This window comes from Lissotriton helveticus, chromosome 10 (genome assembly GCF_964261635.1).
Source record: "Lissotriton helveticus chromosome 10, aLisHel1.1, whole genome shotgun sequence".
In the NCBI taxonomy this organism is placed as follows: domain Eukaryota; kingdom Metazoa; phylum Chordata; class Amphibia; order Caudata; family Salamandridae; genus Lissotriton; species Lissotriton helveticus.
In genome coordinates, this window is record NC_136071.1 from 590,410,267 (window position 1) to 590,433,836 (window position 23,570).

The window sequence follows — 23,570 nt, forward strand, 5'->3', positions numbered from 1 at the left end:
GCACACGGGCATTGCACTCTCTCTTATGATTTGCAGCCAATTCTAGATTGAGGCAGGAGGAAAGGAGGTGACTCGCCCAACAATGGCTATACTGAGAAGTCAGCCACTCTGGGTCTCCCAGGTGAGTGTTTCAGGCCTGTGAGCCACTCATATAAATCTCGCCTGATTGAGCCTGATCGAGCACTGAGCGAGCGCGTTTGAATCCAAATATCAAACCCCTCTTTCTCAGGCGCAGGAAATGGTGGGCCCTTCATTGCTTCTGGTGTGGAAGTCTATGGGGCAAGGGTCCAGGACTTGCAGAGGAGAACAATTGCCAGAAAGTGCTTGCTGTTCTCATCTGTGCCTTTTTTCTGCTCACTGGCTGATAGGAGATTGGCTGCCCCCTTTCTTGCTAGAGTGAAAAAACAACAACTTGAGAGAAAACATGACGTTGTGAGGCTCACTTAGAGGGAGACTAGCCAAATAGCCCTGCTTTTTTTCTGAAAGACGCTTCAGAAATTGTTCAAAATGTCTCCTGGCCACTCAGGCTCGTTGGTCTAGGGGTATGATTCTCGCTTCGGGTGCGAGAGGTCCCGGGTTCAAATCCCGGACGAGCCCATGCTGTGGACATTTTCAGGATGCTTGTAATATAGGAGCATTTCTTCTTTTCAATGCTATAAGACGCTGTGTATGTCGAGAAAGTTCCTTACCCTGCACGCTATTTTCCACTTGTGGCGGGATAAAGGAGTGCAGGACTTCTTTGCAACTGCTTTTCTGGGCCAGACCAGCATGGTAGGAACATTACATGCATAGTGTTTTTCTAGTGTAATTTCAGGATATGGTTTCAAAATCGCCTCTTGGAATAAAAGTGGTCCTCATTCCTGTCTTCCAAAGAAATAGAGACCGGGTAAGGAGAGCCCAACTTTGAGCTTCAAGGACATTGGCCCTTAGTCTGTGCATTACAGCCCAATACATGCCAACAAGATTCCTGAGTTAGTGTCTGTTTCTGTAGTGTAGTGGTTATCACGTTTGCCTTACACGCGAAAGGTCCCTGGTTCGAGACCGGGCAGAAACAGCGGTTTGCTGTTTTTAACAGTGTTTGCCTTTACTGGCTGACTTTATAGGAAAGCTGAGATAATAGAGGCTGTCTACCCCTCACCAACCTGACGTAGTGTGCTCCAGGGATCTCAGTGACAGCTCGAAAAGAGAAGTGACGATAGCTTGCGCCATTCGCTTGCTCGCCCTTTGCTCTGAAGGGTGGGCCTACTTCATGAAAGCAAGGAATGAGAGCAGAAATGCTTTTCTTGTCCTCACCACAAGCAGACACTTAGAGAAAACAAACTGTCTGAAGGACAGAGGCTTTTTAATTTCTTGTTTGATGACGGCCATGGAAAAGACAGCAATCATATTGCAGAAGAGAGCAACATGTGCAGTTGCTTGCTTTGGGTGAAGCATTCACTGACTAGCTGCCACTAACACCTGGAGCCGTGTCAGAGGTGACTCTTGTGTGGCTCGTTGGTCTAGGGGTATGATTCTCGCTTAGGGTGCGAGAGGTCCCGGATTCAAATCCCGGACGAGCCCTTTTTAGAGCTAAACATACAAATCGTACTAAAAATGCACTATGCCTGACTATTTCTAGTAATACTCGGTGCATTGTTGCGCAACATATTCCTAACCTCAGAAGAAAAATGGATCACCGTGCTTTTTCTGCCTACCTGCTTAGTCTCAGTGTGTCCCAGGTGATGCTTTCCCAAGCTGTACTCGCAGACATTTAGGCATCAGATATTTGTCTGTCGATGCCTGCACAAGTAAATTTTGAATACGTCTAATTGCAAGCATGTTGGATGATATCTCTGAGGTTTTCACACTTGTTCTGCACATTCTGAGCCGCTGCTGATACAGCAGAATAGAAGTAGGGTGAAGCCTTGAGAGGAACTTTGCTTTAACAGTAGCAAGCAGCAAGGTCGTTTCTGTAGTGTAGTGGTCATCACGTTCGCCTAACACGCGAAAGGTCCCCGGTTCGAGACCGGGCAGAAACACTGAGCGTTGGCTGCTTTTATGTGCACACTCTAAAACCTTATTATCTGAATGCAAGTTTAAGAAGAGGTGGTCTTTGAACACAGTGAGCCGTGGGAAACTTTCTTTACCTTTGCAAGACGAAACAAAGTTATCTGCATCCATCATCTGGGGGTCGTTCTTGTGCCTATTTTTATTTTGTTTAAGCTATGTTGTATTGTTGGGGCCTTTACACCTGTGACATTGCTGTGAAGGTTGTAAGTGGAAACATTGGCAGGTGCAGATAGAAGAGTTAGACCTAAGCCCCCCCTCATGAGCCGTCAGGATGGCCGAGTGGTCTAAGGCGCCAGACTCAAGAGAGCTTGATCTTCAGTGTAGCTGAGCCTTCTGGTCTCCTCATGGAGGCGTGGGTTCAAATCCCACTTCTGACAGGTCCCTTTTACACCCGTAAATCTTCCTGTTTTTTGCAGTGCGTTCCCGGCAAACACCACAATCTTTGCAGGAACCTGTAGCATGTGAAGAGAAATCCACCAACAATCAGGCTGGGCCCTTAATCACAATTCCATGGATTTCTGGAAATGACACCTCAGGCACACCTTCCATTAAATTTGCACTCCATCACAGTAACTGCCATGCTGGGTTTCTAACTGAGCAGTTGATCCCATCATTTGTTGTGAGGCTCTCCTGCCACCTTTTGGGCAGAGAAGGCACTGTCCCTGCAAAAACACAGGCAGACATGTTCAACAGGGCTTCCTGGTTATGTGGGAGGAGCAGAATGCCATTGGTCCCCCCTTGCAAATTCTAATTTACATAAGGAAGACAGAGAGGTAGCTGGGAGTAGGCACTGCACACGGGCATTGCACTCTCTCTTATGATTTGCAGCCAATTCTAGATTGAGGCAGGAGGAAAGGAGGTGACTCGCCCAACAATGGCTATACTGAGAAGTCAGCCACTCTGGGTCTCCCAGGTGAGTGTTTCAGGCCTGTGAGCCACTCATATAAATCTCGCCTGATTGAGCCTGATCGAGCGCGTTTGAATCCAAATATCAAACCCCTCTTTCTCAGGCGCAGGAAATGGTGGGCCCTTCATTGCTTCTGGTGTGGAAGTCTATGGGGCAAGGGTCCAGGACTTGCAGAGGAGAACAATTGCCAGAAAGTGCTTGCTGTTCTCATCTGTGCCTTTTTTCTGCTCACTGGCTGATAGGAGATTGGCTGCCCCCTTTCTTGCTAGAGTGAAAAAACAACAACTTGAGAGAAAACATGACGTTGTGAGGCTCACTTAGAGGGAGACTAGCCAAATAGCCCTGCTTTTTTTCTGAAAGACGCTTCAGAAATTGTTCAAAACGTCTCCTGGCCACTCAGGCTCGTTGGTCTAGGGGTATGATTCTCGCTTCGGGTGCGAGAGGTCCCGGGTTCAAATCCCGGACGAGCCCATGCTGTGGACATTTTCAGGATGCTTGTAATATAGGAGCATTTCTTCTTTTCAATGCTATAAGACGCTGTGTATGTCGAGAAAGTTCCTTACCCTGCACGCTATTTTCCACTTGTGGCGGGATAAAGGAGTGCAGGACTTCTTTGCAACTGCTTTTCTGGGCCAGACCAGCATGGTAGGAACATTACATGCATAGTGTTTTTCTAGTGTAATTTCAGGACATGGTTTCAAAATCGCCTCTTGGAATAAAAGTGGTCCTCATTCCTGTCTTCCAAAGAAATAGAGACCGGGTAAGGAGAGCCCAACTTTGAGCTTCAAGGACATTGGCCCTTAGTCTGTGCATTCCAGCCCAATACATGCCAACAAGATTCCTGAGTTAGTGTCTGTTTCTGTAGTGTAGTGGTTATCACGTTCGCCTTACACGCGAAAGGTCCCTGGTTCGAGACCGGGCAGAAACAGCGGTTTGCTGTTTTTAACAGTGTTTGCCTTTACTGGCTGACTTTATAGGAAAGCTGAGATAATAGAGGCTGTCTATCCCTCACCAACCTGACGTAGTGTGCTCCAGGGATCTCAGTGACAGCTCGAAAAGAGAAGTGACGATAGCTTGCGCCATTCGCTTGCTCGCCCTTTGCTCTGAAGGGTGGGCCTACTTCATGAAAGCAAGGAATGAGAGCAGAAATGCTTTTCTTGTCCTCACCACAAGCAGACACTTAGAGAAAACAAACTGTCTGAAGGACAGAGGCTTTTTAATTTCTTGTTTGATGACGGCCATGGAAAAGACAGCAATCATATTGCAGAAGAGAGCAACATGTGCAGTTGCTTGCTTTGGGTGAAGCATTCACTGACTAGCTGCCACTAACCCCTGGAGCCGTGTCAGAGGTGACTCTTGCGTGGCTCGTTGGTCTAGGGGTATGATTCTCGCTTAGGGTGCGAGAGGTCCCGGGTTCAAATCCCGGACGAGCCCTTTTTAGAGCTAAACATACAAATCGTACTAAAAATGCACTATGCCTGACTATTTCTAGTAATACTCGGTGCATTGTTGCGCAACATATTCCTAACCTCAGAAGAAAAATGGATCACCGTGCTTTTTCTGCCTACCTGCTTAGTCTCAGTGTGTCCCAGGTGATGCTTTCCCAAGCTGTACTCGCAGACATTTAGGCATCAGATATTTGTCTGTCGATGCCTGCACAAGTAAATTTTGAATACGTCTAATTGCAAGCATGTTGGATGATATCTCTGAGGTTTTCACACTTGTTCTGCACATTCTGAGCCGCTGCTGATACAGCAGAATAGAAGTAGGGTGAAGCCTTGAGAGCAACTTTGCTTTAACAGTAGCAAGCAGCAAGGTCGTTTCTGTAGTGTAGTGGTCATCACGTTCGCCTAACACGCGAAAGGTCCCCGGTTCGAGACCGGGCAGAAACACTGAGCGTTGGCTGCTTTTATGTGCACACTCTAAAACCTTATTATCTGAATGCAAGTTTAAGAAGAGGTGGTCTTTGAACACAGTGAGCCGTGGGAAACTTTCTTTACCTTTGCAAGACGAAACAAAGTTATCTGCATCCATCATCTGGGGGTCGTTCTTGTGCCTATTTTTATTTTATTTAAGCTATGTTGTATTGTTGGGGCCTTTACACCTGTGACATTGCTGTGAAGGTTGTAAGTGGAAACATTGGCAGGTGCAGATAGAAGAGTTAGACCTAAGCCCCCCTCATGAGCCGTCAGGATGGCCGAGTGGTCTAAGGCGCCAGACTCAAGAGAGCTTGATCTTCAGTGTAGCTGAGCCTTGTGGTCTCCTCATGGAGGCGTGGGTTCAAATCCCACTTCTGACAGGTCCCTTTTACACCCGTAAATCTTCCTGTTTTTTGCAGTGCGTTCCCGGCAAACACCACAATCTTTGCAGGAACCTGTAGCATGTGAAGAGAAATCCACCAACAATCAGGCTGGGCCCTCAATCACAATTCCATGGATTTCTGGAAATGACACCTCAGGCACACCTTCCATTAAATTTGCACTCCATCACAGTAACTGCCATGCTGGGTTTCTAACTAAGCAGTTGATCCCATCATTTGTTGTGAGGCTCTCCTGCCACCTTTTGGGCAGAGAAGGCACTGTCCCTGCAAAAACACAGGCAGACATGTTCAACAGGGCTTCCTGGTTATGTGGGAGGAGCAGAATGCCATTGGTCCTCCCTTGCAAATTCTAATTTACATAAGGAAGACAGAGAGGTAGCTGGGAGTAGGCACTGCACACGGGCATTGCACTCTCTCTTATGATTTGCAGCCAATTCTAGATTGAGGCAGGAGGAAAGGAGGTGACTCGCCCAACAATGGCTATACTGAGAAGTCAGCCACTCTGGGTCTCCCAGGTGAGTGTTTCAGGCCTGTGAGCCACTCATATAAATCTCGCCTGATTGAGCCTGATCGAGCACTGAGCGAGCGCGTTTGAATCCAAATATCAAACCCCTCTTTCTCAGGCGCAGGAAATGGTGGGCCCTTCATTGCTTCTGGTGTGGAAGTCTATGGGGCAAGGGTCCAGGACTTGCAGAGGAGAACAATTGCCAGAAAGTGCTTGCTGTTCTCATCTGTGCCTTTTTTCTGCTCACTGGCTGATAGGAGATTGGCTGCCCCCTTTCTTGCTAGAGTGAAAAAACAACAACTTGAGAGAAAACATGACGTTGTGAGGCTCACTTAGAGGGAGACTAGCCAAATAGCCCTGCTTTTTTTCTGAAAGACGCTTCAGAAATTGTTCAAAACGTCTCCTGGCCACTCAGGCTCGTTGGTCTAGGGGTATGATTCTCGCTTCGGGTGCGAGAGGTCCCGGGTTCAAATCCCGGACGAGCCCATGCTGTGGACATTTTCAGGATGCTTGTAATATAGGAGCATTTCTTCTTTTCAATGCTATAAGACGCTGTGTATGTCGAGAAAGTTCCTTACCCTGCACGCTATTTTCCACTTGTGGCGGGATAAAGGAGTGCAGGACTTCTTTGCAACTGCTTTTCTGGGCCAGACCAGCATGGTAGGAACATTACATGCATAGTGTTTTTCTAGTGTAATTTCAGGATATGGTTTCAAAATCGCCTCTTGGAATAAAAGTGGTCCTCATTCCTGTCTTCCAAAGAAATAGAGACCGGGTAAGGAGAGCCCAACTTTGAGCTTCAAGGACATTGGCCCTTAGTCTGTGCATTACAGCCCAATACATGCCAACAAGATTCCTGAGTTAGTGTCTGTTTCTGTAGTGTAGTGGTTATCACGTTTGCCTTACACGCGAAAGGTCCCTGGTTCGAGACCGGGCAGAAACAGCGGTTTGCTGTTTTTAACAGTGTTTGCCTTTACTGGCTGACTTTATAGGAAAGCTGAGATAATAGAGGCTGTCTACCCCTCACCAACCTGACGTAGTGTGCTCCAGGGATCTCAGTGACAGCTCGAAAAGAGAAGTGACGATAGCTTGCGCCATTCGCTTGCTCGCCCTTTGCTCTGAAGGGTGGGCCTACTTCATGAAAGCAAGGAATGAGAGCAGAAATGCTTTTCTTGTCCTCACCACAAGCAGACACTTAGAGAAAACAAACTGTCTGAAGGACAGAGGCTTTTTAATTTCTTGTTTGATGACGGCCATGGAAAAGACAGCAATCATATTGCAGAAGAGAGCAACATGTGCAGTTGCTTGCTTTGGGTGAAGCATTCACTGACTAGCTGCCACTAACACCTGGAGCCGTGTCAGAGGTGACTCTTGTGTGGCTCGTTGGTCTAGGGGTATGATTCTCGCTTAGGGTGCGAGAGGTCCCGGATTCAAATCCCGGACGAGCCCTTTTTAGAGCTAAACATACAAATCGTACTAAAAATGCACTATGCCTGACTATTTCTAGTAATACTCGGTGCATTGTTGCGCAACATATTCCTAACCTCAGAAGAAAAATGGATCACCGTGCTTTTTCTGCCTACCTGCTTAGTCTCAGTGTGTCCCAGGTGATGCTTTCCCAAGCTGTACTCGCAGACATTTAGGCATCAGATATTTGTCTGTCGATGCCTGCACAAGTAAATTTTGAATACGTCTAATTGCAAGCATGTTGGATGATATCTCTGAGGTTTTCACACTTGTTCTGCACATTCTGAGCCGCTGCTGATACAGCAGAATAGAAGTAGGGTGAAGCCTTGAGAGGAACTTTGCTTTAACAGTAGCAAGCAGCAAGGTCGTTTCTGTAGTGTAGTGGTCATCACGTTCGCCTAACACGCGAAAGGTCCCCGGTTCGAGACCGGGCAGAAACACTGAGCGTTGGCTGCTTTTATGTGCACACTCTAAAACCTTATTATCTGAATGCAAGTTTAAGAAGAGGTGGTCTTTGAACACAGTGAGCCGTGGGAAACTTTCTTTACCTTTGCAAGACGAAACAAAGTTATCTGCATCCATCATCTGGGGGTCGTTCTTGTGCCTATTTTTATTTTGTTTAAGCTATGTTGTATTGTTGGGGCCTTTACACCTGTGACATTGCTGTGAAGGTTGTAAGTGGAAACATTGGCAGGTGCAGATAGAAGAGTTAGACCTAAGCCCCCCCTCATGAGCCGTCAGGATGGCCGAGTGGTCTAAGGCGCCAGACTCAAGAGAGCTTGATCTTCAGTGTAGCTGAGCCTTCTGGTCTCCTCATGGAGGCGTGGGTTCAAATCCCACTTCTGACAGGTCCCTTTTACACCCGTAAATCTTCCTGTTTTTTGCAGTGCGTTCCCGGCAAACACCACAATCTTTGCAGGAACCTGTAGCATGTGAAGAGAAATCCACCAACAATCAGGCTGGGCCCTTAATCACAATTCCATGGATTTCTGGAAATGACACCTCAGGCACACCTTCCATTAAATTTGCACTCCATCACAGTAACTGCCATGCTGGGTTTCTAACTGAGCAGTTGATCCCATCATTTGTTGTGAGGCTCTCCTGCCACCTTTTGGGCAGAGAAGGCACTGTCCCTGCAAAAACACAGGCAGACATGTTCAACAGGGCTTCCTGGTTATGTGGGAGGAGCAGAATGCCATTGGTCCCCCCTTGCAAATTCTAATTTACATAAGGAAGACAGAGAGGTAGCTGGGAGTAGGCACTGCACACGGGCATTGCACTCTCTCTTATGATTTGCAGCCAATTCTAGATTGAGGCAGGAGGAAAGGAGGTGACTCGCCCAACAATGGCTATACTGAGAAGTCAGCCACTCTGGGTCTCCCAGGTGAGTGTTTCAGGCCTGTGAGCCACTCATATAAATCTCGCCTGATTGAGCCTGATCGAGCACTGAGCGAGCGCGTTTGAATCCAAATATCAAACCCCTCTTTCTCAGGCGCAGGAAATGGTGGGCCCTTCATTGCTTCTGGTGTGGAAGTCTATGGGGCAAGGGTCCAGGACTTGCAGAGGAGAACAATTGCCAGAAAGTGCTTGCTGTTCTCATCTGTGCCTTTTTTCTGCTCACTGGCTGATAGGAGATTGGCTGCCCCCTTTCTTGCTAGAGTGAAAAAACAACAACTTGAGAGAAAACATGACGTTGTGAGGCTCACTTAGAGGGAGACTAGCCAAATAGCCCTGCTTTTTTTCTGAAAGACGCTTCAGAAATTGTTCAAAACGTCTCCTGGCCACTCAGGCTCGTTGGTCTAGGGGTATGATTCTCGCTTCGGGTGCGAGAGGTCCCGGGTTCAAATCCCGGACGAGCCCATGCTGTGGACATTTTCAGGATGCTTGTAATATAGGAGCATTTCTTCTTTTCAATGCTATAAGACGCTGTGTATGTCGAGAAAGTTCCTTACCCTGCACGCTATTTTCCACTTGTGGCGGGATAAAGGAGTGCAGGACTTCTTTGCAACTGCTTTTCTGGGCCAGACCAGCATGGTAGGAACATTACATGCATAGTGTTTTTCTAGTGTAATTTCAGGACATGGTTTCAAAATCGCCTCTTGGAATAAAAGTGGTCCTCATTCCTGTCTTCCAAAGAAATAGAGACCGGGTAAGGAGAGCCCAACTTTGAGCTTCAAGGACATTGGCCCTTAGTCTGTGCATTCCAGCCCAATACATGCCAACAAGATTCCTGAGTTAGTGTCTGTTTCTGTAGTGTAGTGGTTATCACGTTCGCCTTACACGCGAAAGGTCCCTGGTTCGAGACCGGGCAGAAACAGCGGTTTGCTGTTTTTAACAGTGTTTGCCTTTACTGGCTGACTTTATAGGAAAGCTGAGATAATAGAGGCTGTCTATCCCTCACCAACCTGACGTAGTGTGCTCCAGGGATCTCAGTGACAGCTCGAAAAGAGAAGTGACGATAGCTTGCGCCATTCGCTTGCTCGCCCTTTGCTCTGAAGGGTGGGCCTACTTCATGAAAGCAAGGAATGAGAGCAGAAATGCTTTTCTTGTCCTCACCACAAGCAGACACTTAGAGAAAACAAACTGTCTGAAGGACAGAGGCTTTTTAATTTCTTGTTTGATGACGGCCATGGAAAAGACAGCAATCATATTGCAGAAGAGAGCAACATGTGCAGTTGCTTGCTTTGGGTGAAGCATTCACTGACTAGCTGCCACTAACCCCTGGAGCCGTGTCAGAGGTGACTCTTGCGTGGCTCGTTGGTCTAGGGGTATGATTCTCGCTTAGGGTGCGAGAGGTCCCGGGTTCAAATCCCGGACGAGCCCTTTTTAGAGCTAAACATACAAATCGTACAAAAAATGCACTATGCCTGACTATTTCTAGTAATACTCGGTGCATTGTTGCGCAACATATTCCTAACCTCAGAAGAAAAATGGATCACCGTGCTTTTTCTGCCTACCTGCTTAGTCTCAGTGTGTCCCAGGTGATGCTTTCCCAAGCTGTACTCGCAGACATTTAGGCATCAGATATTTGTCTGTCGATGCCTGCACAAGTAAATTTTGAATACGTCTAATTGCAAGCATGTTGGATGATATCTCTGAGGTTTTCACACTTGTTCTGCACATTCTGAGCCGCTGCTGATACAGCAGAATAGAAGTAGGGTGAAGCCTTGAGAGCAACTTTGCTTTAACAGTAGCAAGCAGCAAGGTCGTTTCTGTAGTGTAGTGGTCATCACGTTCGCCTAACACGCGAAAGGTCCCCGGTTCGAGACCGGGCAGAAACACTGAGCGTTGGCTGCTTTTATGTGCACACTCTAAAACCTTATTATCTGAATGCAAGTTTAAGAAGAGGTGGTCTTTGAACACAGTGAGCCGTGGGAAACTTTCTTTACCTTTGCAAGACGAAACAAAGTTATCTGCATCCATCATCTGGGGGTCGTTCTTGTGCCTATTTTTATTTTATTTAAGCTATGTTGTATTGTTGGGGCCTTTACACCTGTGACATTGCTGTGAAGGTTGTAAGTGGAAACATTGGCAGGTGCAGATAGAAGAGTTAGACCTAAGCCCCCCTCATGAGCCGTCAGGATGGCCGAGTGGTCTAAGGCGCCAGACTCAAGAGAGCTTGATCTTCAGTGTAGCTGAGCCTTGTGGTCTCCTCATGGAGGCGTGGGTTCAAATCCCACTTCTGACAGGTCCCTTTTACACCCGTAAATCTTCCTGTTTTTTGCAGTGCGTTCCCGGCAAACACCACAATCTTTGCAGGAACCTGTAGCATGTGAAGAGAAATCCACCAACAATCAGGCTGGGCCCTCAATCACAATTCCATGGATTTCTGGAAATGACACCTCAGGCACACCTTCCATTAAATTTGCACTCCATCACAGTAACTGCCATGCTGGGTTTCTAACTAAGCAGTTGATCCCATCATTTGTTGTGAGGCTCTCCTGCCACCTTTTGGGCAGAGAAGGCACTGTCCCTGCAAAAACACAGGCAGACATGTTCAACAGGGCTTCCTGGTTATGTGGGAGGAGCAGAATGCCATTGGTCCTCCCTTGCAAATTCTAATTTACATAAGGAAGACAGAGAGGTAGCTTGGAGTAGGCACTGCACACGGGCATTGCACTCTCTCTTATGATTTGCAGCCAATTCTAGATTGAGGCAGGAGGAAAGGAGGTGACTCGCCCAACAATGGCTATACTGAGAAGTCAGCCACTCTGGGTCTCCCAGGTGAGTGTTTCAGGCCTGTGAGCCACTCATATAAATCTCGCCTGATTGAGCCTGATCGAGCACTGAGCGAGCGCGTTTGAATCCAAATATCAAACCCCTCTTTCTCAGGCGCAGGAAATGGTGGGCCCTTCATTGCTTCTGGTGTGGAAGTCTATGGGGCAAGGGTCCAGGACTTGCAGAGGAGAACAATTGCCAGAAAGTGCTTGCTGTTCTCATCTGTGCCTTTTTTCTGCTCACTGGCTGATAGGAGATTGGCTGCCCCCTTTCTTGCTAGAGTGAAAAAACAACAACTTGAGAGAAAACATGACGTTGTGAGGCTCACTTAGAGGGAGACTAGCCAAATAGCCCTGCTTTTTTTCTGAAAGACGCTTCAGAAATTGTTCAAAACGTCTCCTGGCCACTCAGGCTCGTTGGTCTAGGGGTATGATTCTCGCTTCGGGTGCGAGAGGTCCCGGGTTCAAATCCCGGACGAGCCCATGCTGTGGACATTTTCAGGATGCTTGTAATATAGGAGCATTTCTTCTTTTCAATGCTATAAGACGCTGTGTATGTCGAGAAAGTTCCTTACCCTGCACGCTATTTTCCACTTGTGGCGGGATAAAGGAGTGCAGGACTTCTTTGCAACTGCTTTTCTGGGCCAGACCAGCATGGTAGGAACATTACATGCATAGTGTTTTTCTAGTGTAATTTCAGGACATGGTTTCAAAATCGCCTCTTGGAATAAAAGTGGTCCTCATTCCTGTCTTCCAAAGAAATAGAGACCGGGTAAGGAGAGCCCAACTTTGAGCTTCAAGGACATTGGCCCTTAGTCTGTGCATTCCAGCCCAATACATGCCAACAAGATTCCTGAGTTAGTGTCTGTTTCTGTAGTGTAGTGGTTATCACGTTCGCCTTACACGCGAAAGGTCCCTGGTTCGAGACCGGGCAGAAACAGCGGTTTGCTGTTTTTAACAGTGTTTGCCTTTACTGGCTGACTTTATAGGAAAGCTGAGATAATAGAGGCTGTCTATCCCTCACCAACCTGACGTAGTGTGCTCCAGGGATCTCAGTGACAGCTCGAAAAGAGAAGTGACGATAGCTTGCGCCATTCGCTTGCTCGCCCTTTGCTCTGAAGGGTGGGCCTACTTCATGAAAGCAAGGAATGAGAGCAGAAATGCTTTTCTTGTCCTCACCACAAGCAGACACTTAGAGAAAACAAACTGTCTGAAGGACAGAGGCTTTTTAATTTCTTGTTTGATGACGGCCATGGAAAAGACAGCAATCATATTGCAGAAGAGAGCAACATGTGCAGTTGCTTGCTTTGGGTGAAGCATTCACTGACTAGCTGCCACTAACCCCTGGAGCCGTGTCAGAGGTGACTCTTGCGTGGCTCGTTGGTCTAGGGGTATGATTCTCGCTTAGGGTGCGAGAGGTCCCGGGTTCAAATCCCGGACGAGCCCTTTTTAGAGCTAAACATACAAATCGTACTAAAAATGCACTATGCCTGACTATTTCTAGTAATACTCGGTGCATTGTTGCGCAACATATTCCTAACCTCAGAAGAAAAATGGATCACCGTGCTTTTTCTGCCTACCTGCTTAGTCTCAGTGTGTCCCAGGTGATGCTTTCCCAAGCTGTACTCGCAGACATTTAGGCATCAGATATTTGTCTGTCGATGCCTGCACAAGTAAATTTTGAATACGTCTAATTGCAAGCATGTTGGATGATATCTCTGAGGTTTTCACACTTGTTCTGCACATTCTGAGCCGCTGCTGATACAGCAGAATAGAAGTAGGGTGAAGCCTTGAGAGCAACTTTGCTTTAACAGTAGCAAGCAGCAAGGTCGTTTCTGTAGTGTAGTGGTCATCACGTTCGCCTAACACGCGAAAGGTCCCCGGTTCGAGACCGGGCAGAAACACTGAGCGTTGGCTGCTTTTATGTGCACACTCTAAAACCTTATTATCTGAATGCAAGTTTAAGAAGAGGTGGTCTTTGAACACAGTGAGCCGTGGGAAACTTTCTTTACCTTTGCAAGACGAAACAAAGTTATCTGCATCCATCATCTGGGGGTCGTTCTTGTGCCTATTTTTATTTTATTTAAGCTATGTTGTATTGTTGGGGCCTTTACACCTGTGACATTGCTGTGAAGGTTGTAAGTGGAAACATTGGCAGGTGCAGATAGAAGAGTTAGACCTAAGCCCCCCTCATGAGCCGTCAGGATGGCCGAGTGGTCTAAGGCGCCAGACTCAAGAGAGCTTGATCTTCAGTGTAGCTGAGCCTTGTGGTCTCCTCATGGAGGCGTGGGTTCAAATCCCACTTCTGACAGGTCCCTTTTACACCCGTAAATCTTCCTGTTTTTTGCAGTGCGTTCCCGGCAAACACCACAATCTTTGCAGGAACCTGTAGCATGTGAAGAGAAATCCACCAACAATCAGGCTGGGCCCTCAATCACAATTCCATGGATTTCTGGAAATGACACCTCAGGCACACCTTCCATTAAATTTGCACTCCATCACAGTAACTGCCATGCTGGGTTTCTAACTAAGCAGTTGATCCCATCATTTGTTGTGAGGCTCTCCTGCCACCTTTTGGGCAGAGAAGGCACTGTCCCTGCAAAAACACAGGCAGACATGTTCAACAGGGCTTCCTGGTTATGTGGGAGGAGCAGAATGCCATTGGTCCTCCCTTGCAAATTCTAATTTACATAAGGAAGACAGAGAGGTAGCTGGGAGTAGGCACTGCACACGGGCATTGCACTCTCTCTTATGATTTGCAGCCAATTCTAGATTGAGGCAGGAGGAAAGGAGGTGACTCGCCCAACAATGGCTATACTGAGAAGTCAGCCACTCTGGGTCTCCCAGGTGAGTGTTTCAGGCCTGTGAGCCACTCATATAAATCTCGCCTGATTGAGCCTGATCGAGCACTGAGCGAGCGCGTTTGAATCCAAATATCAAACCCCTCTTTCTCAGGCGCAGGAAATGGTGGGCCCTTCATTGCTTCTGGTGTGGAAGTCTATGGGGCAAGGGTCCAGGACTTGCAGAGGAGAACAATTGCCAGAAAGTGCTTGCTGTTCTCATCTGTGCCTTTTTTCTGCTCACTGGCTGATAGGAGATTGGCTGCCCCCTTTCTTGCTAGAGTGAAAAAACAACAACTTGAGAGAAAACATGACGTTGTGAGGCTCACTTAGAGGGAGACTAGCCAAATAGCCCTGCTTTTTTTCTGAAAGACGCTTCAGAAATTGTTCAAAACGTCTCCTGGCCACTCAGGCTCGTTGGTCTAGGGGTATGATTCTCGCTTCGGGTGCGAGAGGTCCCGGGTTCAAATCCCGGACGAGCCCATGCTGTGGACATTTTCAGGATGCTTGTAATATAGGAGCATTTCTTCTTTTCAATGCTATAAGACGCTGTGTATGTCGAGAAAGTTCCTTACCCTGCACGCTATTTTCCACTTGTGGCGGGATAAAGGAGTGCAGGACTTCTTTGCAACTGCTTTTCTGGGCCAGACCAGCATGGTAGGAACATTACATGCATAGTGTTTTTCTAGTGTAATTTCAGGACATGGTTTCAAAATCGCCTCTTGGAATAAAAGTGGTCCTCATTCCTGTCTTCCAAAGAAATAGAGACCGGGTAAGGAGAGCCCAACTTTGAGCTTCAAGGACATTGGCCCTTAGTCTGTGCATTCCAGCCCAATACATGCCAACAAGATTCCTGAGTTAGTGTCTGTTTCTGTAGTGTAGTGGTTATCACGTTCGCCTTACACGCGAAAGGTCCCTGGTTCGAGACCGGGCAGAAACAGCGGTTTGCTGTTTTTAACAGTGTTTGCCTTTACTGGCTGACTTTATAGGAAAGCTGAGATAATAGAGGCTGTCTATCCCTCACCAACCTGACGTAGTGTGCTCCAGGGATCTCAGTGACAGCTCGAAAAGAGAAGTGACGATAGCTTGCGCCATTCGCTTGCTCGCCCTTTGCTCTGAAGGGTGGGCCTACTTCATGAAAGCAAGGAATGAGAGCAGAAATGCTTTTCTTGTCCTCACCACAAGCAGACACTTAGAGAAAACAAACTGTCTGAAGGACAGAGGCTTTTTAATTTCTTGTTTGATGACGGCCATGGAAAAGACAGCAATCATATTGCAGAAGAGAGCAACATGTGCAGTTGCTTGCTTTGGGTGAAGCATTCACTGACTAGCTGCCACTAACCCCTGGAGCCGTGTCAGAGGTGACTCTTGCGTGGCTCGTTGGTCTAGGGGTATGATTCTCGCTTAGGGTGCGAGAGGTCCCGGGTTCAAATCCCGGACGAGCCCTTTTTAGAGCTAAACATACAAATCGTACTAAAAATGCACTATGCCTGACTATTTCTAGTAATACTCGGTGCATTGTTGCGCAACATATTCCTAACCTCAGAAGAAAAATGGATCACCGTGCTTTTTCTGCCTACCTGCTTAGTCTCAGTGTGTCCCAGGTGATGCTTTCCCAAGCTGTACTCGCAGACATTTAGGCATCAGATATTTGTCTGTCGATGCCTGCACAAGTAAATTTTGAATACGTCTAATTGCAAGCATGTTGGATGATATCTCTGAGGTTTTCACACTTGTTCTGCACATTCTGAGCCGCTGCTGATACAGCAGAATAGAAGTAGGGTGAAGCCTTGAGAGCAACTTTGCTTTAACAGTAGCAAGCAGCAAGGTCGTTTCTGTAGTGTAGTGGTCATCACGTTCGCCTAACACGCGAAAGGTCCCCGGTTCGAGACCGGGCAGAAACACTGAGCGTTGGCTGCTTTTATGTGCACACTCTAAAACCTTATTATCTGAATGCAAGTTTAAGAAGAGGTGGTCTTTGAACACAGTGAGCCGTGGGAAACTTTCTTTACCTTTGCAAGACGAAACAAAGTTATCTGCATCCATCATCTGGGGGTCGTTCTTGTGCCTATTTTTATTTTATTTAAGCTATGTTGTATTGTTGGGGCCTTTACACCTGTGACATTGCTGTGAAGGTTGTAAGTGGAAACATTGGCAGGTGCAGATAGAAGAGTTAGACCTAAGCCCCCCTCATGAGCCGTCAGGATGGCCGAGTGGTCTAAGGCGCCAGACTCAAGAGAGCTTGATCTTCAGTGTAGCTGAGCCTTGTGGTCTCCTCATGGAGGCGTGGGTTCAAATCCCACTTCTGACAGGTCCCTTTTACACCCGTAAATCTTCCTGTTTTTTGCAGTGCGTTCCCGGCAAACACCACAATCTTTGCAGGAACCTGTAGCATGTGAAGAGAAATCCACCAACAATCAGGCTGGGCCCTCAATCACAATTCCATGGATTTCTGGAAATGACACCTCAGGCACACCTTCCATTAAATTTGCACTCCATCACAGTAACTGCCATGCTGGGTTTCTAACTGAGCAGTTGATCCCATCATTTGTTGTGAGGCTCTCCTGCCACCTTTTGGGCAGAGAAGGCACTGTCCCTGCAAAAACACAGGCAGACATGTTCAACAGGGCTTCCTGGTTATGTGGGAGGAGCAGAATGCCATTGGTCCCCCCTTGCAAATTCTAATTTACATAAGGAAGACAGAGAGGTAGCTGGGAGTAGGCACTGCACACGGGCATTGCACTCTCTCTTATGATTTGCAGCCAATTCTAGATTGAGGCAGGAGGAAAGGAGGTGACTCGCCCAACAATGGCTATACTGAGAAGTCAGCCACTCTGGGTCTCCCAGGTGAGTGTTTCAGGCCTGTGAGCCACTCATATAAATCTCGCCTGATCGAGCCTGATCGAGCGCTGAGCAAGCGCGTTTGAATCCAAATATCAAACCCCTCTTTCTCAGGCGCAGGAAATGGTGGGCCCTTCATTGCTTCTGGTGTGGAAGTCTATGGGGCAAGGGTCCAGGACTTGCAGAGGAGAACAATTGCCAGAAAGTGCTTGCTGTTCTCATCTGTGCCTTTTTTCTGCTCACTGGCTGATAGGAGATTGGCTGCCCCCTTTCTTGCTAGAGTGAAAAAACAACAACTTGAGAGAAAACATGACGTTGTGAGGCTCACTTAGAGGGAGACTAGCCAAATAGCCCTGCTTTTTTTCTGAAAGACGCTTCAGAAATTGTTCAAAACGTCTCCTGGCCACTCAGGCTCGTTGGTCTAGGGGTATGATTCTCGCTTCGGGTGCGAGAGGTCCCGGGTTCAAATCCCGGACGAGCCCATGCTGTGGACATTTTCAGGATGCTTGTAATATAGGAGCATTTCTTCTTTTCAATGCTATAAGACGCTGTGTATGTCGAGAAAGTTCCTTACCCTGCACGCTATTTTCCACTTGTGGCGGGATAAAGGAGTGCAGGACTTCTTTGCAACTGCTTTTCTGGGCCAGACCAGCATGGTAGGAACATTACATGCATAGTGTTTTTCTAGTGTAATTTCAGGACATGGTTTCAAAATCGCCTCTTGGAATAAAAGTGGTCCTCATTCCTGTCTTCCAAAGAAATAGAGACCGGGTAAGGAGAGCCCAACTTTGAGCTTCAAGGACATTGGCCCTTAGTCTGTGCATTCCAGCCCAATACATGCCAACAAGATTCCTGAGTTAGTGTCTGTTTCTGTAGTGTAGTGGTTATCACGTTCGCCTTACACGCGAAAGGTCCCTGGTTCGAGACCGGGCAGAAACAGCGGTTTGCTGTTTTTAACAGTGTTTGCCTTTACTGGCTGACTTTATAGGAAAGCTGAGATAATAGAGGCTGTCTATCCCTCACCAACCTGACGTAGTGTGCTCCAGGGATCTCAGTGACAGCTCGAAAAGAGAAGTGACGATAGCTTGCGCCATTCGCTTGCTCGCCCTTTGCTCTGAAGGGTGGGCCTACTTCATGAAAGCAAGGAATGAGAGCAGAAATGCTTTTCTTGTCCTCACCACAAGCAGACACTTAGAGAAAACAAACTGTCTGAAGGACAGAGGCTTTTTAATTTCTTGTTTGATGACGGCCATGGAAAAGACAGCAATCATATTGCAGAAGAGAGCAACATGTGCAGTTGCTTGCTTTGGGTGAAGCATTCACTGACTAGCTGCCACTAACCCCTGGAGCCGTGTCAGAGGTGACTCTTGCGTGGCTCGTTGGTCTAGGGGTATGATTCTCGCTTAGGGTGCGAGAGGTCCCGGGTTCAAATCCCGGACGAGCCCTTTTTAGAGCTAAACATACAAATCGTACTAAAAATGCACTATGCCTGACTATTTCTAGTAATACTCGGTGCATTGTTGCGCAACATATTCCTAACCTCAGAAGAAAAATGGATCACCGTGCTTTTTCTGCCTACCTGCTTAGTCTCAGTGTGTCCCAGGTGATGCTTTCCCAAGCTGTACTCGCAGACATTTAGGCATCAGATATTTGTCTGTCGATGCCTGCACAAGTAAATTTTGAATACGTCTAATTGCAAGCATGTTGGATGATATCTCTGAGGTTTTCACACTTGTTCTGCACATTCTGAGCCGCTGCTGATACAGCAGAATAGAAGTAGGGTGAAGCCTTGAGAGCAACTTTGCTTTAACAGTAGCAAGCAGCAAGGTCGTTTCTGTAGTGTAGTGGTCATCACGTTCGCCTAACACGCGAAAGGTCCCCGGTTCGAGACCGGGCAGAAACACTGAGCGTTGGCTGCTTTTATGTGCACACTCTAAAACCTTATTATCTGAATGCAAGTTTAAGAAGAGGTGGTCTTTGAACACAGTGAGCCGTGGGAAACTTTCTTTACCTTTGCAAGACGAAACAAAGTTATCTGCATCCATCATCTGGGGGTCGTTCTTGTGCCTATTTTTATTTTATTTAAGCTATGTTGTATTGTTGGGGCCTTTACACCTGTGACATTGCTGTGAAGGTTGTAAGTGGAAACATTGGCAGGTGCAGATAGAAGAGTTAGACCTAAGCCCCCCTCATGAGCCGTCAGGATGGCCGAGTGGTCTAAGGCGCCAGACTCAAGAGAGCTTGATCTTCAGTGTAGCTGAGCCTTGTGGTCTCCTCATGGAGGCGTGGGTTCAAATCCCACTTCTGACAGGTCCCTTTTACACCCGTAAATCTTCCTGTTTTTTGCAGTGCGTTCCCGGCAAACACCACAATCTTTGCAGGAACCTGTAGCATGTGAAGAGAAATCCACCAACAATCAGGCTGGGCCCTCAATCACAATTCCATGGATTTCTGGAAATGACACCTCAGGCACACCTTCCATTAAATTTGCACTCCATCACAGTAACTGCCATGCTGGGTTTCTAACTGAGCAGTTGATCCCATCATTTGTTGTGAGGCTCTCCTGCCACCTTTTGGGCAGAGAAGGCACTGTCCCTGCAAAAACACAGGCAGACATGTTCAACAGGGCTTCCTGGTTATGTGGGAGGAGCAGAATGCCATTGGTCCCCCCTTGCAAATTCTAATTTACATAAGGAAGACAGAGAGGTAGCTGGGAGTAGGCACTGCACACGGGCATTGCACTCTCTCTTATGATTTGCAGCCAATTCTAGATTGAGGCAGGAGGAAAGGAGGTGACTCGCCCAACAATGGCTATACTGAGAAGTCAGCCACTCTGGGTCTCCCAGGTGAGTGTTTCAGGCCTGTGAGCCACTCATATAAATCTCGCCTGATCGAGCCTGATCGAGCGCTGAGCAAGCGCGTTTGAATCCAAATATCAAACCCCTCTTTCTCAGGCGCAGGAAATGGTGGGCCCTTCATTGCTTCTGGTGTGGAAGTCTATGGGGCAAGGGTCCAGGACTTGCAGAGGAGAACAATTGCCAGAAAGTGCTTGCTGTTCTCATCTGTGCCTTTTTTCTGCTCACTGGCTGATAGGAGATTGGCTGCCCCCTTTCTTGCTAGAGTGAAAAAACAACAACTTGAGAGAAAACATGACGTTGTGAGGCTCACTTAGAGGGAGACTAGCCAAATAGCCCTGCTTTTTTTCTGAAAGACGCTTCAGAAATTGTTCAAAACGTCTCCTGGCCACTCAGGCTCGTTGGTCTAGGGGTATGATTCTCGCTTCGGGTGCGAGAGGTCCCGGGTTCAAATCCCGGACGAGCCCATGCTGTGGACATTTTCAGGATGCTTGTAATATAGGAGCATTTCTTCTTTTCAATGCTATAAGACGCTGTGTATGTCGAGAAAGTTCCTTACCCTGCACGCTATTTTCCACTTGTGGCGGGATAAAGGAGTGCAGGACTTCTTTGCAACTGCTTTTCTGGGCCAGACCAGCATGGTAGGAACATTACATGCATAGTGTTTTTCTAGTGTAATTTCAGGACATGGTTTCAAAATCGCCTCTTGGAATAAAAGTGGTCCTCATTCCTGTCTTCCAAAGAAATAGAGACCGGGTAAGGAGAGCCCAACTTTGAGCTTCAAGGACATTGGCCCTTAGTCTGTGCATTCCAGCCCAATACATGCCAACAAGATTCCTGAGTTAGTGTCTGTTTCTGTAGTGTAGTGGTTATCACGTTCGCCTTACACGCGAAAGGTCCCTGGTTCGAGACCGGGCAGAAACAGCGGTTTGCTGTTTTTAACAGTGTTTGCCTTTACTGGCTGACTTTATAGGAAAGCTGAGATAATAGAGGCTGTCTATCCCTCACCAACCTGACGTAGTGTGCTCCAGGGATCTCAGTGACAGCTCGAAAAGAGAAGTGACGATAGCTTGCGCCATTCGCTTGCTCGCCCTTTGCTCTGAAGGGTGGGCCTACTTCATGAAAGCAAGGAATGAGAGCAGAAATGCTTTTCTTGTCCTCACCACAAGCAGACACTTAGAGAAAACAAACTGTCTGAAGGACAGAGGCTTTTTAATTTCTTGTTTGATGACGGCCATGGAAAAGACAGCAATCATATTGCAGAAGAGAGCAACATGTGCAGTTGCTTGCTTTGGGTGAAGCATTCACTGACTAGCTGCCACTAACCCCTGGAGCCGTGTCAGAGGTGACTCTTGCGTGGCTCGTTGGTCTAGGGGTATGATTCTCGCTTAGGGTGCGAGAGGTCCCGGGTTCAAATCCCGGACGAGCCCTTTTTAGAGCTAAACATACAAATCGTACTAAAAATGCACTATGCCTGACTATTTCTAGTAATACTCGGTGCATTGTTGCGCAACATATTCCTAACCTCAGAAGAAAAATGGATCACCGTGCTTTTTCTGCCTACCTGCTTAGTCTCAGTGTGTCCCAGGTGATGCTTTCCCAAGCTGTACTCGCAGACATTTAGGCATCAGATATTTGTCTGTCGATGCCTGCACAAGTAAATTTTGAATACGTCTAATTGCAAGCATGTTGGATGATATCTCTGAGGTTTTCACACTTGTTCTGCACATTCTGAGCCGCTGCTGATACAGCAGAATAGAAGTAGGGTGAAGCCTTGAGAGCAACTTTGCTTTAACAGTAGCAAGCAGCAAGGTCGTTTCTGTAGTGTAGTGGTCATCACGTTCGCCTAACACGCGAAAGGTCCCCGGTTCGAGACCGGGCAGAAACACTGAGCGTTGGCTGCTTTTATGTGCACACTCTAAAACCTTATTATCTGAATGCAAGTTTAAGAAGAGGTGGTCTTTGAACACAGTGAGCCGTGGGAAACTTTCTTTACCTTTGCAAGACGAAACAAAGTTATCTGCATCCATCATCTGGGGGTCGTTCTTGTGCCTATTTTTATTTTATTTAAGCTATGTTGTATTGTTGGGGCCTTTACACCTGTGACATTGCTGTGAAGGTTGTAAGTGGAAACATTGGCAGGTGCAGATAGAAGAGTTAGACCTAAGCCCCCCTCATGAGCCGTCAGGATGGCCGAGTGGTCTAAGGCGCCAGACTCAAGAGAGCTTGATCTTCAGTGTAGCTGAGCCTTGTGGTCTCCTCATGGAGGCGTGGGTTCAAATCCCACTTCTGACAGGTCCCTTTTACACCCGTAAATCTTCCTGTTTTTTGCAGTGCGTTCCCGGCAAACACCACAATCTTTGCAGGAACCTGTAGCATGTGAAGAGAAATCCACCAACAATCAGGCTGGGCCCTCAATCACAATTCCATGGATTTCTGGAAATGACACCTCAGGCACACCTTCCATTAAATTTGCACTCCATCACAGTAACTGCCATGCTGGGTTTCTAACTGAGCAGTTGATCCCATCATTTGTTGTGAGGCTCTCCTGCCACCTTTTGGGCAGAGAAGGCACTGTCCCTGCAAAAACACAGGCAGACATGTTCAACAGGGCTTCCTGGTTATGTGGGAGGAGCAGAATGCCATTGGTCCCCCCTTGCAAATTCTAATTTACATAAGGAAGACAGAGAGGTAGCTGGGAGTAGGCACTGCACACGGGCATTGCACTCTCTCTTATGATTTGCAGCCAATTCTAGATTGAGGCAGGAGGAAAGGAGGTGACTCGCCCAACAATGGCTATACTGAGAAGTCAGCCACTCTGGGTCTCCCAGGTGAGTGTTTCAGGCCTGTGAGCCACTCATATAAATCTCGCCTGATCGAGCCTGATCGAGCGCTGAGCGAGCGCGTTTGAATCCAAATATCAAACCCCTCTTTCTCAGGCGCAGGAAATGGTGGGCCCTTCATTGCTTCTGGTGTGGAAGTCTATGGGGCAAGGGTCCAGGACTTGCAGAGGAGAACAATTGCCAGAAAGTGCTTGCTGTTCTCATCTGTGCCTTTTTTCTGCTCACTGGCTGATAGGAGATTGGCTGCCCCCTTTCTTGCTAGAGTGAAAAAACAACAACTTGAGAGAAAACATGACGTTGTGAGGCTCACTTAGAGGGAGACTAGCCAAATAGCCCTGCTTTTTTTCTGAAAGACGCTTCAGAAATTGTTCAAAACGTCTCCTGGCCACTCAGGCTCGTTGGTCTAGGGGTATGATTCTCGCTTCGGGTGCGAGAGGTCCCGGGTTCAAATCCCGGACGAGCCCATGCTGTGGACATTTTCAGGATGCTTGTAATATAGGAGCATTTCTTCTTTTCAATGCTATAAGACGCTGTGTATGTCGAGAAAGTTCCTTACCCTGCACGCTATTTTCCACTTGTGGCGGGATAAAGGAGTGCAGGACTTCTTTGCAACTGCTTTTCTGGGCCAGACCAGCATGGTAGGAACATTACATGCATAGTGTTTTTCTAGTGTAATTTCAGGACATGGTTTCAAAATCGCCTCTTGGAATAAAAGTGGTCCTCATT

The 23,570-nt window shown here is 47.4% G+C and overlaps 41 non-coding genes across 41 annotated transcripts; all 41 read left to right on the top strand.

The window, feature by feature from the left end:
• Positions 1-525: 525 nt before the first annotated feature.
• Positions 526-597, top strand: TRNAP-CGG (transfer RNA proline (anticodon CGG)). The gene has a single exon. It is a non-coding gene; the product is annotated as a tRNA-Pro (tRNA).
• Positions 598-981: 384 nt separating this feature from the next.
• TRNAV-UAC (transfer RNA valine (anticodon UAC)) lies at positions 982-1,054 on the top strand. Its single transcript has one exon. It is a non-coding gene; the product is annotated as a tRNA-Val (tRNA).
• A 434-nt stretch (positions 1,055-1,488) lies between these two features.
• Positions 1,489-1,560, top strand: TRNAP-AGG (transfer RNA proline (anticodon AGG)). The gene has a single exon. It is a non-coding gene; the product is annotated as a tRNA-Pro (tRNA).
• Positions 1,561-1,945: 385 nt separating this feature from the next.
• TRNAV-AAC (transfer RNA valine (anticodon AAC)) lies at positions 1,946-2,018 on the top strand. Its single transcript has one exon. It is a non-coding gene; the product is annotated as a tRNA-Val (tRNA).
• A 296-nt stretch (positions 2,019-2,314) lies between these two features.
• TRNAL-CAA (transfer RNA leucine (anticodon CAA)) lies at positions 2,315-2,426 on the top strand. Its single transcript has 2 exons — positions 2,315-2,352; positions 2,381-2,426. It is a non-coding gene; the product is annotated as a tRNA-Leu (tRNA).
• Positions 2,427-3,355: 929 nt separating this feature from the next.
• On the top strand, positions 3,356-3,427 carry TRNAP-CGG (transfer RNA proline (anticodon CGG)). Its single transcript has one exon. It is a non-coding gene; the product is annotated as a tRNA-Pro (tRNA).
• Positions 3,428-3,811: 384 nt separating this feature from the next.
• On the top strand, positions 3,812-3,884 carry TRNAV-UAC (transfer RNA valine (anticodon UAC)). Its single transcript has one exon. It is a non-coding gene; the product is annotated as a tRNA-Val (tRNA).
• Positions 3,885-4,318: 434 nt separating this feature from the next.
• TRNAP-AGG (transfer RNA proline (anticodon AGG)) lies at positions 4,319-4,390 on the top strand. The gene has a single exon. It is a non-coding gene; the product is annotated as a tRNA-Pro (tRNA).
• Positions 4,391-4,775: 385 nt separating this feature from the next.
• TRNAV-AAC (transfer RNA valine (anticodon AAC)) lies at positions 4,776-4,848 on the top strand. Its single transcript has one exon. It is a non-coding gene; the product is annotated as a tRNA-Val (tRNA).
• Positions 4,849-5,143: 295 nt separating this feature from the next.
• On the top strand, positions 5,144-5,255 carry TRNAL-CAA (transfer RNA leucine (anticodon CAA)). Its single transcript has 2 exons — positions 5,144-5,181; positions 5,210-5,255. It is a non-coding gene; the product is annotated as a tRNA-Leu (tRNA).
• Positions 5,256-6,195: 940 nt separating this feature from the next.
• On the top strand, positions 6,196-6,267 carry TRNAP-CGG (transfer RNA proline (anticodon CGG)). Its single transcript has one exon. It is a non-coding gene; the product is annotated as a tRNA-Pro (tRNA).
• Positions 6,268-6,651: 384 nt separating this feature from the next.
• TRNAV-UAC (transfer RNA valine (anticodon UAC)) lies at positions 6,652-6,724 on the top strand. The gene has a single exon. It is a non-coding gene; the product is annotated as a tRNA-Val (tRNA).
• Positions 6,725-7,158: 434 nt separating this feature from the next.
• Positions 7,159-7,230, top strand: TRNAP-AGG (transfer RNA proline (anticodon AGG)). The gene has a single exon. It is a non-coding gene; the product is annotated as a tRNA-Pro (tRNA).
• Positions 7,231-7,615: 385 nt separating this feature from the next.
• Positions 7,616-7,688, top strand: TRNAV-AAC (transfer RNA valine (anticodon AAC)). The gene has a single exon. It is a non-coding gene; the product is annotated as a tRNA-Val (tRNA).
• Positions 7,689-7,984: 296 nt separating this feature from the next.
• On the top strand, positions 7,985-8,096 carry TRNAL-CAA (transfer RNA leucine (anticodon CAA)). Its single transcript has 2 exons — positions 7,985-8,022; positions 8,051-8,096. It is a non-coding gene; the product is annotated as a tRNA-Leu (tRNA).
• A 940-nt stretch (positions 8,097-9,036) lies between these two features.
• On the top strand, positions 9,037-9,108 carry TRNAP-CGG (transfer RNA proline (anticodon CGG)). Its single transcript has one exon. It is a non-coding gene; the product is annotated as a tRNA-Pro (tRNA).
• A 384-nt stretch (positions 9,109-9,492) lies between these two features.
• Positions 9,493-9,565, top strand: TRNAV-UAC (transfer RNA valine (anticodon UAC)). Its single transcript has one exon. It is a non-coding gene; the product is annotated as a tRNA-Val (tRNA).
• A 434-nt stretch (positions 9,566-9,999) lies between these two features.
• TRNAP-AGG (transfer RNA proline (anticodon AGG)) lies at positions 10,000-10,071 on the top strand. Its single transcript has one exon. It is a non-coding gene; the product is annotated as a tRNA-Pro (tRNA).
• A 385-nt stretch (positions 10,072-10,456) lies between these two features.
• Positions 10,457-10,529, top strand: TRNAV-AAC (transfer RNA valine (anticodon AAC)). Its single transcript has one exon. It is a non-coding gene; the product is annotated as a tRNA-Val (tRNA).
• Positions 10,530-10,824: 295 nt separating this feature from the next.
• On the top strand, positions 10,825-10,936 carry TRNAL-CAA (transfer RNA leucine (anticodon CAA)). The gene is made up of 2 exons: positions 10,825-10,862; positions 10,891-10,936. It is a non-coding gene; the product is annotated as a tRNA-Leu (tRNA).
• Positions 10,937-11,876: 940 nt separating this feature from the next.
• On the top strand, positions 11,877-11,948 carry TRNAP-CGG (transfer RNA proline (anticodon CGG)). Its single transcript has one exon. It is a non-coding gene; the product is annotated as a tRNA-Pro (tRNA).
• A 384-nt stretch (positions 11,949-12,332) lies between these two features.
• TRNAV-UAC (transfer RNA valine (anticodon UAC)) lies at positions 12,333-12,405 on the top strand. The gene has a single exon. It is a non-coding gene; the product is annotated as a tRNA-Val (tRNA).
• A 434-nt stretch (positions 12,406-12,839) lies between these two features.
• On the top strand, positions 12,840-12,911 carry TRNAP-AGG (transfer RNA proline (anticodon AGG)). The gene has a single exon. It is a non-coding gene; the product is annotated as a tRNA-Pro (tRNA).
• Positions 12,912-13,296: 385 nt separating this feature from the next.
• Positions 13,297-13,369, top strand: TRNAV-AAC (transfer RNA valine (anticodon AAC)). The gene has a single exon. It is a non-coding gene; the product is annotated as a tRNA-Val (tRNA).
• Positions 13,370-13,664: 295 nt separating this feature from the next.
• On the top strand, positions 13,665-13,776 carry TRNAL-CAA (transfer RNA leucine (anticodon CAA)). Its single transcript has 2 exons — positions 13,665-13,702; positions 13,731-13,776. It is a non-coding gene; the product is annotated as a tRNA-Leu (tRNA).
• A 940-nt stretch (positions 13,777-14,716) lies between these two features.
• Positions 14,717-14,788, top strand: TRNAP-CGG (transfer RNA proline (anticodon CGG)). Its single transcript has one exon. It is a non-coding gene; the product is annotated as a tRNA-Pro (tRNA).
• A 384-nt stretch (positions 14,789-15,172) lies between these two features.
• TRNAV-UAC (transfer RNA valine (anticodon UAC)) lies at positions 15,173-15,245 on the top strand. Its single transcript has one exon. It is a non-coding gene; the product is annotated as a tRNA-Val (tRNA).
• A 434-nt stretch (positions 15,246-15,679) lies between these two features.
• Positions 15,680-15,751, top strand: TRNAP-AGG (transfer RNA proline (anticodon AGG)). Its single transcript has one exon. It is a non-coding gene; the product is annotated as a tRNA-Pro (tRNA).
• A 385-nt stretch (positions 15,752-16,136) lies between these two features.
• Positions 16,137-16,209, top strand: TRNAV-AAC (transfer RNA valine (anticodon AAC)). Its single transcript has one exon. It is a non-coding gene; the product is annotated as a tRNA-Val (tRNA).
• Positions 16,210-16,504: 295 nt separating this feature from the next.
• On the top strand, positions 16,505-16,616 carry TRNAL-CAA (transfer RNA leucine (anticodon CAA)). The gene is made up of 2 exons: positions 16,505-16,542; positions 16,571-16,616. It is a non-coding gene; the product is annotated as a tRNA-Leu (tRNA).
• A 940-nt stretch (positions 16,617-17,556) lies between these two features.
• Positions 17,557-17,628, top strand: TRNAP-CGG (transfer RNA proline (anticodon CGG)). Its single transcript has one exon. It is a non-coding gene; the product is annotated as a tRNA-Pro (tRNA).
• Positions 17,629-18,012: 384 nt separating this feature from the next.
• TRNAV-UAC (transfer RNA valine (anticodon UAC)) lies at positions 18,013-18,085 on the top strand. Its single transcript has one exon. It is a non-coding gene; the product is annotated as a tRNA-Val (tRNA).
• Positions 18,086-18,519: 434 nt separating this feature from the next.
• TRNAP-AGG (transfer RNA proline (anticodon AGG)) lies at positions 18,520-18,591 on the top strand. The gene has a single exon. It is a non-coding gene; the product is annotated as a tRNA-Pro (tRNA).
• A 385-nt stretch (positions 18,592-18,976) lies between these two features.
• Positions 18,977-19,049, top strand: TRNAV-AAC (transfer RNA valine (anticodon AAC)). The gene has a single exon. It is a non-coding gene; the product is annotated as a tRNA-Val (tRNA).
• A 295-nt stretch (positions 19,050-19,344) lies between these two features.
• Positions 19,345-19,456, top strand: TRNAL-CAA (transfer RNA leucine (anticodon CAA)). Its single transcript has 2 exons — positions 19,345-19,382; positions 19,411-19,456. It is a non-coding gene; the product is annotated as a tRNA-Leu (tRNA).
• Positions 19,457-20,396: 940 nt separating this feature from the next.
• Positions 20,397-20,468, top strand: TRNAP-CGG (transfer RNA proline (anticodon CGG)). Its single transcript has one exon. It is a non-coding gene; the product is annotated as a tRNA-Pro (tRNA).
• Positions 20,469-20,852: 384 nt separating this feature from the next.
• TRNAV-UAC (transfer RNA valine (anticodon UAC)) lies at positions 20,853-20,925 on the top strand. Its single transcript has one exon. It is a non-coding gene; the product is annotated as a tRNA-Val (tRNA).
• A 434-nt stretch (positions 20,926-21,359) lies between these two features.
• TRNAP-AGG (transfer RNA proline (anticodon AGG)) lies at positions 21,360-21,431 on the top strand. The gene has a single exon. It is a non-coding gene; the product is annotated as a tRNA-Pro (tRNA).
• A 385-nt stretch (positions 21,432-21,816) lies between these two features.
• TRNAV-AAC (transfer RNA valine (anticodon AAC)) lies at positions 21,817-21,889 on the top strand. Its single transcript has one exon. It is a non-coding gene; the product is annotated as a tRNA-Val (tRNA).
• Positions 21,890-22,184: 295 nt separating this feature from the next.
• TRNAL-CAA (transfer RNA leucine (anticodon CAA)) lies at positions 22,185-22,296 on the top strand. Its single transcript has 2 exons — positions 22,185-22,222; positions 22,251-22,296. It is a non-coding gene; the product is annotated as a tRNA-Leu (tRNA).
• A 940-nt stretch (positions 22,297-23,236) lies between these two features.
• On the top strand, positions 23,237-23,308 carry TRNAP-CGG (transfer RNA proline (anticodon CGG)). Its single transcript has one exon. It is a non-coding gene; the product is annotated as a tRNA-Pro (tRNA).
• The last annotated feature ends 262 nt before the right edge of the window (positions 23,309-23,570 follow it).